Source organism: Euleptes europaea, chromosome 2 (genome assembly GCF_029931775.1).
Source record: "Euleptes europaea isolate rEulEur1 chromosome 2, rEulEur1.hap1, whole genome shotgun sequence".
In the NCBI taxonomy this organism is placed as follows: domain Eukaryota; kingdom Metazoa; phylum Chordata; class Lepidosauria; order Squamata; family Sphaerodactylidae; genus Euleptes; species Euleptes europaea.
In genome coordinates, this window is record NC_079313.1 from 109,447,663 (window position 1) to 109,460,560 (window position 12,898).

Consider the following 12,898-nt stretch of genomic DNA (forward strand, 5'->3'; position numbering starts at 1 on the left):
TGCAATAACCCTATCCTCTGGTGCCACTTCAAAGGCAGGAGCCTTAAAGCAACATAAAAATATGAACTAATCCACCTAAGTGCAGATACCACTTTCTTTTGAAATGCTTTACTTGGCTACTTGGCTTTTTGACCCTCTCTGCTGTTCGGTGCTCTGCTGTATGCAATACTGTGTTGTGATTCACCACTCAGGAGGCCCGCTCCTAATTATAACCCTTTCTCTTTTGTGTGTACTAGCCTATAATTTGAACCCCAAACACTTGAGTGTGTAATGATGCGATGCTTTATGGCTTGTGTCCTGACATGCGCCAGTGATTCACTGATGCGTCTTTTCATGCAAACTCCAGGAATACGAAACCAAAGTTGTTTAATAAAAAGGAATAAAAATAAAACCCCAGCTAATGTGGGTTCTTTCAGTTGGAAAGAGAAAAACGGTTATTATGATGACTTTTAAAGCTTGCCTGGGAAATACTTTTTTAAAAAAAGGTAATTTGCAAAATTTGGACTTTCTTCTTCAATTCTCGTCACATTGCATATTCTTGATATCTGTTGGCCCAGAGGAAATGCTGCAAGTAGGATCATATCAGAGTCATTTCTTCCTTTGACTCATCAAGACAGAATGCAAACATACACACACATGTAAAGACACTTGCTGGTGTCTGAATGCCCTTCCCCGAGGACTGTTAACAGACCATTCACTGTCTTGCTTCCATAACTTCTAGGCTAAAATGCCAGCTTAGATTGAGACTCAGACTCAGTGACTTATGGTGGCTGGTGAGGACTTGAGTACCTTTTATAATGTTGCATAGATTATTTTATTAATACAGAGGGTTGCTGGTTGTTTTCTTTGATGTCAGGTTACTTCCTCTGTGACTCTAAACAAACAGAGGTTGCTCGATTTTTGGATGGAGCATGGAGCTGAACAAAGAGAATGAGAGAAAGCAAGCAGCATTGTGGTCTGATGGGCAATATGCCTTTTAATAAAGACAGGTGGAAAGTCCAGCATTGTGGGGGCAGGATGGAGGGAACATCAAAAGTAAAATTTAAACATATTACAAAAAAAAAAAAAAAGGTAAAGGAAGGCATTGGTCTGAGCAACCATGGTTGACTTTTTGTTGTGTAGTCCAGTCACAGCTGACTTATGGTGAACCTGTAGGGTTTTCAAGACAAGAGACGTTTGGAAGTGGTTTGCCATTCCCTGCCTCCATGTCACGACCCTGCTGTTCCTTGGAGGTGGCCCATCCAAATACTAACCAGGGCTGACCCTGCTTAGGATCTGAGATCTGATGAAATCAGGCTATCCTAGGGCTATCCAGGTCAGGGTGACTAGATTTCAAAAACAGGACAAGAGTTGTCTGATGTGTCTTATAATGAAGAAATGGACATTAATTTATGGAAGTGGGCATCATTCTAGAACTGCACAAAAAAGAAAATGGCTGTCTTCTAGTTGAATGAATGAATAAATTTATTTATGGCAAAGGCCAGAATAAAACGACCAGATATAACCTGTGCTGTCTTCTAGTTTAGAAAATTACAGTTCTAGAGACAATATATTATAGTTTTACATTGGCATTTGGTCCAGAAGACCTAATCAGAGATGCTTATGCTTTATTCAACTTTTTCCCTTTCTAAAAGTTTTAAAGAAATGATGCTCAGCTTGTGAAGGGCTGCCATACTAATGTGCTTTTCCATGTGTCTCCCTTTTACACATACTTCACCTAGGATCTAGGGAAATGAAATGAGGGCCTTCTCATGAACAGTCATATTTCTGGACCTGCTTGACCAGGAATGTTAAACTATACTCTCTGTGGTGAACTTGGGGATTGGTGATTTTAGTCAGTGAATAAGCCCAGAACATCAACGTTTCCCTGTGTTATCACTCCTTTGCTGACGTGTGTGTCACAGCTAGGGTTGTGCATCTTGATAAACCCAAACCAAAAATAAATTAGCCATTTTGGTAAATTTCAGGATTCGCGTTTACTGGATACCAAAACCTGGGGATAAAGCCAAAGCCGAATAGGTGACTCCTGAAAAAGCTGAATAGATATTCGGCTTTTCGGATTCAGCTATTCACCTTTGCTCAGAGACATGGCTCTGTGCTTTCTCCCCTTTTTCTTTTTCTTTTTGACTGGTTTTGTTAGGACCCCATAGTTCAGACCCTTTTGGGATAGAGTCATTTAAAAGACAGGGCTCACCCAGTCCCGTCTGGCCAACTGAAAGAGCCGGCTTCAACAGCCAGCCACCAGGCTTCTAAAGGAGATTTCTTCATCCATGTGGATGAGCAATCTCCTTCAGACAGACCCCGTGATCATGACTTCAGCCGGCTCCGATATCACCACCACCCCATGAAAACTTACTTTACAAAAGAAGGTTGCCCAGAGTAGAGGCTTCGTTTCCCTGCACCATCTCTTGGAATCAGATTTTTCATGACCACAATAAAGGACTGCTCACAGGATGTCATCTGCTACCGAACGGAATGTTTTCCATGCCTTATTCCTTTTGCATTTAAGCCTTTCCCCTCCGTTTGGAAGCTAATTTGCATGGACATCATGCAAAGCAACCCAGAGACAAAGTCATCCCCCATACTTTGAGGTGCCAGCCAGGCAATTGTCTCTTTCCATTAGTCCTCAGCAAAGCTGAACTTTTGAACCTGAAAACCAATTGACAGCTTGGCTCGCAAATGCCTGGAGGATGGGGGTGACCCCCTTGCAGGACCATAAAATTGGACCCCCTAACCCAAAGTTCACTAAACTTTTATGACCATGTAAGAAGAGTCCCTTGCAGCCACACTGCAAGTTTGGGGACTCTCCCTCCAAAAATGCCTCCCCCAGGAGCTTCACAAAAATCCCCTTAGACTATAATGGCCCTGAATTTTTCAGGAAACCCTAAAGTAAGCCGAATACCGAAATTTACCAGTATGGGTATTCAGCTTATTTTGGGTTTATTGGGCAAAATTTACCCCCCAATATATTTTTTTGCACCACCCTAGTCGTAGCTCTGTGAAGCTGACCGAAACAAGCACACCAAAAGGCTCTGAAGTTTTAAAAAACATGAACCAATCTAGCCCTCTACAGTAGCCCCTAAGTAAAAAGGGTCCTTCCAGAAGTTGTATAAGAAATCTCTCCCCTGGATCGAGAAAAATGCAGTGGCAGATTTCATCCACTTAATTGTTTCTGCGAATGTCACACATTATGAGGAGTGTGCTTTACCTGTTTCCTGGCCCTCTTGAAAAGGGATTCAGGCATGTAGTTTGGGGTATGAATAAGGAAAAACTCTTTCCTCTCTTTTCCTGCATATGATTATAGACACCCTCACCAGGAAGCTGCCACTGTATCAGTGGACAAGTAAGCCCTAGTGATTCTCATGAAGCCCATGAGATCTGGTAGAAGATTGTGAATGTCTGAACTAGACATTAAGAGCCACTGATTTCATTTGCAAATGCCAGTCTTGTGTGTAAAAATCACTGGATTGTAAACTCCATCTGAGACACTAATAATACAACCATTGCTGTCTATCTTTAAAAAAAACCCTATGCAGTATGGAGAAAATGGACATTTACAGTCTTAGTTTACTGTACAACATGATAAAAACATGAAGTATTCCAATAGTTTCTTAGATTCATCATAGGGTAGCTTAGAAAATATATTTAGCCCATTTGGGGGGAGCTACTGTTTGGTCTGGAAAATAATGTAATTTTTAAAAATCTAATTTTGATTTTTGATTATGGCACTGCCATTCAATCTTCTTATTTGAGGGCTAGAGGCATTTGGTGCTGGGAACATTGTAACGAGGCTTCTACAACATCTGAGGCAGCTTGGCCAGATTTCCTAGGCAATTCCCCATGCTCAGGCAGGAAGCCCTGGCTGGATTTCCATTGCCAACAGGAAATGCATAGAAGACAATAGCAATAACTGTTCTATTACCTCTGTAATTTTAAAATTGCATCAGAGTAGCAGGTGCTACGCTATCCATATTCCAGCCTCCTAGGGCATACTGCAGCTGGTATCAAGTGTAGGGATTTGTATGCAATGATTTGTCAGATATTTTGCACAAGATTTTCTTCCTATACACATTTTGTTTCTGTGTAGGAAGATGGTGTGGACACTGTAATGTGATGTATTCGCATGTGTATTTATGTATGTGTACATTTGGAAGAAGGTTTCTGATGCAAATCAGCTTTTAGGTAACTCTGGACTGAAGTGATAGATCTCTAATCTGGAGAACCAGGTTTGATTCCTCACTCCCCCACACAAGCAGCAGAGTAATCTGGTGAACTGGGTTTGTTTCTCCACTCCTGCACATGAAACCAGCTGGGTGACCTTGGGCTAGTCACAGGTCTCTTAGAGCTCTTTCAGCCCCACCTATCTCACAGAGTGTCTGATGTGGGGAGGGGAAGATAAGGTAATTGTAAACCAGTTTGATTCTTCCTCAAGTGGTAGAGAAAGTCTGCATATAAAAACCAACTCTTCTTCTTCTCATTTTGAAGGTGTTCTGAGCAATTGCCAAAACAAGTGGTGTGTTTTGCTGGGTGTGAAAGTTTTGTACAAAACACCCTTTCCCTATCTGTAACCCTAAGTCCCAAAAATAGTCTTCAAGAAGGCATTATTCCAGTAGTGAAATGAAAGATCTGGCACCAACATGACACATATTTAGCGTTATATTCATAGCTGTCTGCTTACAAAAGTAGTGTTAATTAATAGGTGAAATTAGCCAACAGCTCTTAATAGCACAATTGTAAATAATTACCTAATGATTTATACACTTTCGCCTGGAAATACAAAAGATGAGCTAATGATAATCTGGCATCCTCCAGCAAGATGACAAACATTAATTATAGAGTATTATGATGTAATCATCAAATTTAAGAGACTTTGACGTTTGCAAAAAGAATTGGATGGAAGAACTTTGTTGACATCCATCCACTCCTATCATGTCTTGTCTAGATGGTTATTTTCATCCATTCTTCTTTGCCAGTCCCATGACAATACTGTACAGAAAATAGAAAGTAGGGAAATGAAAAATGAAAGAACATTTTGCTAAACCTTTTGAAGGTTCAAGTCTGGCACCCACACTGTGATCTTCAGATCACATGGACTTACCTGTCCCTATGAATTGGTGTCCATGTTATTTAAGCCAATTATAATAAATTTGCCCCCCCTAAAAAGCCTTTATTTTCTATTGGTTTCATCAGTAGCCCCCCTACTGATGATATTATACACATTGATTTCAATGTGTGTAGAGGGAGAGTGGGCATGAGCATGGACTGTACATGCATAGGCTCTGTCCCCAAGATCCACAACATTGCTTTTTCAAATGCTCCTGACCACAGAGGCTATGTACATATACTTCCTATACATGTAGACTTCGTGCTCATGAACTGGCAATTGTGCATATGGGTGTCACCAGTGTGCTCATGTCTGCTTCCCCTTTACATGCTTTGATTTCCATGTACTTAATGTTATGATGCGGAGGCAGGCAATGGCAAACCACCACCAAATATCTCTTGCCTTGAAAACCTTACAAGGTGGCCATAAATCAGCTATGATTTGATGGCAAAATATTTTTTCTCAAGGAATCTTCCCTTGCAAATATTAGGACAACAGGAGAAAGTGTCTGTGTTCTTATAAGGGGGAAAAACCTCACTTTCCAGAGGGGGCCATATGTGAACTTTTACCCTCCTTTCCTGGACTTCTGTTGTAGAAGGGAAAAAAATTGTTTTACAAAATGGAGTTTGCAGTTGAGCTCCAAAACCCACCTGCTTCTGCCCCTCATATTGTTTTCACTCTATTTCCGCAGCATTTTTCTCCCAGCTAAATTGACTTCCAGTATCGGAACCAAATTGGGAGAAATCACATTTCCAACAGCAAAAATCAATGAAGTAAGGTGTGGGTAGCACAACTAGCAAGTTTTACGTAAAAAACAGATAAGCCAACTTTATATATGAAAGGGCAGATGTATATATTTTACAACAGTATGAGCAGTGAAAGGGGATGTGTCCTTTTGATGATGCATCAGGGTCTGTGAACAGAGTCAATGAAGAGGGGTGAATGTGGTGTCTTCCATTGCCTATGCAATCAGCAGTGCTACTTGACTTCCAGTTTTTTCCTCAATACAATCTAACCATTTAAGTATATGCAGTTTCAGCCTATTGAAAAATTGGACTTGTAATCTGTAAGGACATTGATCTCCGTTTCCCTACATCAAATGAATTGTATCAACCAGGAGCTGAGCTCTGTTACAAAAATGTACTGATAGCTGAAGGATCCCTTCCACTGGCTTCATTCCCCCCCCCCCCCAGAAGACTGATAAAATCTATGGACATAGATTCATTGAGAGTTAAATGCAGTATGGAGATTATATCTCCATGAATACTAATGAACTCTAATGAACAAACATGTGACTGTCCTCGTTCCTTATGTACAATGAATCAGCCACAGGATAATTACAGAGCAGCTATATTTATAGAGTAGGCCACTTCAGAATTGTTATCTCCATATGGACCAGTATTCTATAAATAATCCTAATTGATAATAATCACTACTGGAACAATTTGCTAGATTTGCAAAGACATGAAAAGGGCAAACTAAAATAATTGTCATTCAGTGCATTTTTAAAAAGTAGACCTCAGAGAGATGCTGGAATTCAAAATTTTGAACCAACATTAGAAACTCTAGGGAACAGAAAATTTGGGGCACATTTAGTAATTGAAAAGCATGTATATCACTAAAGCCAACACTGTCTAAGGCAGTGGTTCCCAACCTTTTTTTGACCAGGGACCACTAGGACTTTTTTGTTCGGTGCAGGGACTCCAAGATTCAAAATAAAAATTCTGAGAATTTGAAAATAAACTTTAATCATAACTGTTAGTTAAACATTAAACTTAGAATAATATTTGAATATATATTTTTATAATAGAGAACTTTTAATTGAAAATATTAATTTATTATGGGTTTATAACTTTGTTTCGCGGACCTTAATTTAGTTCTCGCGGACCCCTGGGGGTCCACGGACCCCTGGTTGGGAACCAGTGGTCTAAGGAATAGGGCATTTTCTGCTTGAAAATAAAACACAATGGGTTGGATCCCACCAGCTTTTCTACTGATGAAAAGGGGAGAAATGGTCCATGAACACATGAAGCTGCCTTATACTGAATGAGACCATTGGTCCTTCACTGTCTGGTGGCTCTCCAGGGACTCAAGTGGAGGTCTTTCACATCACTTATCGCCTGGTCCTTACTGGAGATGCTGGGGACTGAACCTACCACTGATGCTCTACCACTGAGCCATGGTCCCAAAAGCCTAGGCCAGGGATCATGTAAGGTAGCCAACCTCCAGGTGGTGGCTATTACAACTCTATTACAACTCATCTCCAGGTGGCCGAGATCAGGTGACCGAGATCAGGTCACTTGGAGAAAACGGCCACTTTGGAAAGTAGATTCTATAGGCATTATGCTCCACTTGAAGTCCCTCCCTATCCAAACCCTGCCCTCCTCAGGCACCACCACCAAAATCAGCAGGTATTTCCCAACCCAGAGATGGCAACCCTAGGATCATGACAGAGAAAAAAATGTGCAAAGCACCAGAGGTTACAAGGCCTTTATCTAATTTATCTAATCACTTCTAGCTACTCCAAAGTATTACAAAATAATAGTAACATCAAAGGTTCAATTAAATTGCAAACATGTATTACAGCATACAAATAATGAACAAATGCAAAAAACAAAAGTGTTGATAATAGAACATAAAACAGTGACAGGTTTGCCGGTTAGCATCCCGTTTCAATATCCTTCTTTGGACTGTAACCTTGAAATTCAACAACAAACAGAAGTATAGCTAGTACAAATATCACACATTAATTACATATAACTTATTTACAACAGGTTACATGGGACTTACTGTAGCTATCACCAGAAATGAAGTAATTATCCTTTATGACACATAAGTCTGTAATGAGTAAAATAAAAAACATAACAATTAGTATATACAGCCACATAAAGATACAATGGAAAGTCTCCCAAACCCAATTTAAGGACTTACAATATAAGACAATGAAGCCATAAATTCAATTGACTTGTGCAGTGTAGACAGCTATGGGCTGAAGTGGAGTACATTGCATCATCCAGGTTTATATGCATGTGGGGAAATACACCCTTAAAGGGACCAGAGCAAACTGAGAGAGATATTCCATGTGTAAAGCTCAAACATGAGCAAAGTTTATAAAAAAGGAGGTAGGTCCCAGTGATCATTAAGGCCATATGGAACTAATATATTTAAAGTGAAAATCCAACGGGCCTCCCTTTGTAACAGTAATTTTTCCATGTTATAAGATTGGTAGGGTCTGGGTAATATCCTGTCAATTACTCAAAACTTGAAATCAGATGGTGAATGGTGTTTCTCCATGAAATGAGCTACCAAAGGAGTTTGTAGATTACAATTTCTGATTTTGCTGCGATGTTCTGAGAGTCTATGTCTCAAGAGAGAGTCTATGTCTTCTATCAGAGGTTTCTCCCCTCCTTTTTTTTTTCTTTGTGTTTTTTGGAGACTTTAACCCTGGGATCATGGCACCTGTATGAACAAATGTCATGTATGATTGGGGCTGTATAAAGGAGGAATTTGAGTGAGACTGAACAAGAAAACTGGCTGGATCAATTATTCTTACAAGCAACTGCATGTAGCCTATCACTGCAAAGACAGTTAAAAAAATTATACTGGTAACCCAACATTATATATCTGAGAGGTAAGGCAGAGAATTGCCTCTTTCTAGAGAGCAATTTTAACAGCTTTTTCAGCCCACAGCAGCTGAAATTTTTAACCCATGCTGTGTTGTTGCTACTCTGCCATAGGCTGGGCTAGTTATGTATGTGCCAGCACCATTTGATCCCTGCAGAACTTGGTAAGGGGCACCTGGATGCTTCCACAGGCCCAGCCCAAGGCATGGCTTGGAGTCATCAATGGCTAACACAGCTATTTTTAATGTGACTGCCACAGATGTCAAGGATCCTGGACACAGCTATTTACAATACAATCTCTCTTTCTGAGATTTTAGTGTGCACAATGTGTTTTTCAGGCTGCGCTGTCAATTTCATAATCCAGAGATATATAAAGTCAAAACACTGTGATTCTGTGGATTTGGAATCACTGCAGACATCCCAGGATAATTGGGTGTCACAATTGATCTTCAGGATGAAATTGGTACCCACAGTAGTAACTTGTTAACAAGCTTTACTGACAGTTTCAGTTATTGCTTGACAATTCCAGCAGTGTCAGCCGAAAGTGTTGGCTCAATTGAAGGTTAAAAGGTGTTTTTTTTACCCAGTTCCCACTTAGCAATCAGATAATGTATTAATTCTGCCAGTTGTAAACAAGGACCTTAAAATGTGTGGCTGGAGATGGTTAAGATGTCAGTAGGCCTTCTGCCCCAATAGATAATCCACAGAAAGAGAAAAGCGGGGTATAAAAATGAACTCTTCTTATTATCATTACCGTATATACCCGTGTATAAGCCAACCCACGTATAAGCCGAAGTGCCTAATTTCTCCCCAAAAATGGGGGAAAATTAGGCACCCGCGTATAAGCCGAGGGTCGGCTTATAACCCCTCCCCCCCGCAGACTTACCTGACCGGGCTCCTGGGAGCAAGCGGCGTGGCCCTGGTGGCGGCGGCGGCGCGGCCGGGCGGGGGCCGGGGCAGCCTCCCTGCAGTTGCAGGAGGCCGCCCCAGGCCGCTCCCGGCCCCAGGAAGCGGCAGCGCAGCCGGGCGGGGACCGGGGCAGCCTCTGCGCAGCCGCGGGAGGCCGCCCCAGGCCCCAGGAAGCAGCGGCGCGGCCGGGCGGGGGCCGGGGCAGCCTCTGCGCAGCCGCGGGAGGCCGCCCCAGGCCCCAGGAAGCGGCGGCGTGGCCGGGCGGGGGCCGGGGCAGCCTCTGCGCAGCCGCGGGAGGCCGCCCCAGGAAGCGGCGGCGCGGCCGGGCGGGGGCCGGGGCAGCCTCTGCGCAGCCGCGGGAGGCCGCCCCAGGCCCCAGGAAGCGGCGGCGCGGCCGGGCGGGGGCCGGGGCAGCCTCTGCGCAGCCGCGGGAGGCCGCCCCAGGCCCCAGAAAGCGGCGGCGTGGCCGGGCGGGGACCGGGGCAGCCTCTGCGCAGCCGCGGGAGGCCGCCCCAGGCCCCAGGAAGCGGCGGCGCGGCCGGGCGGGGGCCGGGGCAGCCTCTGCGCAGCCGCGGGAGGCCGCCCCAGGCCCCAGGAAGCGGCGGCGCGGCCGGGCGGGGGCCGGGGCAGCCTCTGTGCAGCCGCGGGAGGCCGCTCCCGGCCCCAGGAAGCGGCGGCGCGGCCGGGTGGGGGCCGGGGCAGCCTCCGTGCAGCTGCAGGAGGCTGCTCCTGGCGGCAGCAAATGACGCGGACCCAGCGGCGGCGGCGGTAAGTTCCCCCCTCCCTCCTCCCTCCTCCCTCCCCCCTCTACCGTATTGACCCGCGTATAAGCCGAGGCCGGCTTTTTCAGCCCTTTTTTTGGGCTGAAAAACTTGGCTTATACGCGAGTATATACGGTATACATTTAAGTAACAATACTAATTGCATAATATGAAAGCATATGTATGTATGCAATACCACCAAATCAACAAAGTAACCAGCAAAAAGCTGAGAATGGAAAGAGCCGACAAAGATACAAACAAATATGAACAAGAAATTCATTGGGAAACATTTGATCATCCCTAACACTGGGTGACTGTTGGAGTCAGATTGACTGGACATTGAGGATATGGCATTCAGGCTTAAAGAGAGAGGCTATATTTAACAGTATATCAGGGGTGTCAAACATAAGGCCCGAGGGCCAGATCCGGCCCCTTGAGAGCTCTTATGCAGCTCACGAGGCAGCTGAGGCAGCCACACCATCCATTCTCAATCTGGGCTGGCAAGGCATGGCCCGGCCCTACCAAGTGACATTGATGTCATATCCGGCCCACATAACAGTTAAGTTCGACACCCCTGCGGTATATTGTAGGGTGGAATAAAGGAAACTGTTAAAACATGGAGTGTTATTGATTCTTCTTTCCAGCGTTCAGTCAAAGAGGCAGGAGAAACAAATCTCCATAGGAGATCCATAGAATTCCTGTACAAATTCTAGAGAGACTGTGCCATCTCGTACAAATGGAGCAATCCTTTGAAGTGCTTACAGAGGAACATAGGCACTTGCATAAGTACCGCCACAGCAGTGCATTCCATTTTTGAGACCCCTGATGCTCAGTTCAAAATTCTTTGGCAGAGTAACAGCTGGACAAGCAAGTAAATTTGTCAAAAGACATCCAGGGAAGGACAGTTGCAAGGTGCTATTCTGAAAGAAAGTACAGAACAGCTGTCAGTCAATCAAAGCTTTTCCCCTGGAATAAAATGTACTTGTCAAAAATACTAAACAAATGGCATTTTCCTTCTATCCCCTTTGTTTTTAAAACTGGTATGGGGGTTTGACTGCTTGCTGGTCCTACTGGAGCACAAAACTCTGCAACTGGTACCATCTGAATGTCTGGATTTTTGAATTTGAGTTATGAATTATGAATATGATTAAGGTATTCTGATTGTTTTGGGGGCTTTCAACTGATTGGAATCGTTTTAGCGTTATCTTATTGCTCTTTATTGAATTTATAATGTTGATTATGATGTGAGCCACCCTGAGCCTGGCGTTGCCAGGAAGGACAGGATATAAAAGCAATAATAAATAAATAAACAAATAAATAAATAGCTTTTAAGGTTATCTGGTTTGTTTATTATTTTATCCTGCCCTTCATCCCAGGAGCTTGGAACAGTTATCTGGTTTCCTCTCCCTTCCACTTTGTATCCTCCCAAAAACCTTGTGAGGTAGGCTAGGCTGAGACAGTGTGACTGGCTCAAAGTCACTCAGCAAGCTACATGGCAGAATGGAGATATGGACCTAGGTCTCTCCAATTCTAATCCTCCAATACCCTAACAGCCATACCACACCGGCTTTCACTTGTCTGCACATTCTCATATCATAGAAATGTATCAGTTATCCAAAAGTAGTGCAGAAATAAAATTTACTACCTATAAACATGGGACTTGGGAGAGCAGGATTTAAGTGTCATGTCTACCATGGTTACATTGTGTGGCCTTAAATAAGCCCTCTTTTTTCACTAGGGGTTGTTGGGTAGCAACAATGCTGCAGTATCAATAGAAGCCACAAAGGAAAGACTTTTCTCATCTTAAACATTGTAAAGTTTCTTCACAATTACCCATATGAATAGCCACTGACTTCAGTTCCTCCTGTTCTGTGCCCTTTACACAAACATCATTCTCCTCTTTTCAAGCCATTGCCTGTTACATTCTATTTTCAGTCTCCCTGCTTTTGGTTTCCTTCCTTCTGGGACATCTTGCAGCCATTGCACATGTGAAGTTACAATCCCAGCCAAGCTGACAAAGTTCCCTTTCCACACAGATGCTGGACCGAAAAATTGCTTTGGTTTCTAAAGACCAATCTACACTGGAAGTCCCGTGAATGAGCTTCCCTGCAGCTTTTTTCTTTCTTTTAAAAAGTAGATGTGCAGAGAGTCATTTTGCATTGGGATCATCATGTGGGGAAAGCCAGACCCTATGCAATTTTCCTGATCCAAACTGGTCCTGGGGAGCTGCTGTTCATCCCATGGGGCATGTATGTTTAACCTGAACAGGCAAATAAGCACAACGGGCAAATAAGCACATCTTTGAGACATTTCTGGTTGGGAAAACAGCATGGAGGGAAGCTCAGACTCCCCTACCACCAAATGCCACTCTTCCTTCATAAAAGAGAGAATGCCCTGGTATTCATTCATTCAGAAGAAGTTGATTTTTATACCCTGCTTTTCTCTACCTTTGAGGAGCCTCAAAGCAGCTTACAATCACCTTCCCTTCCTCTCCCCACAAC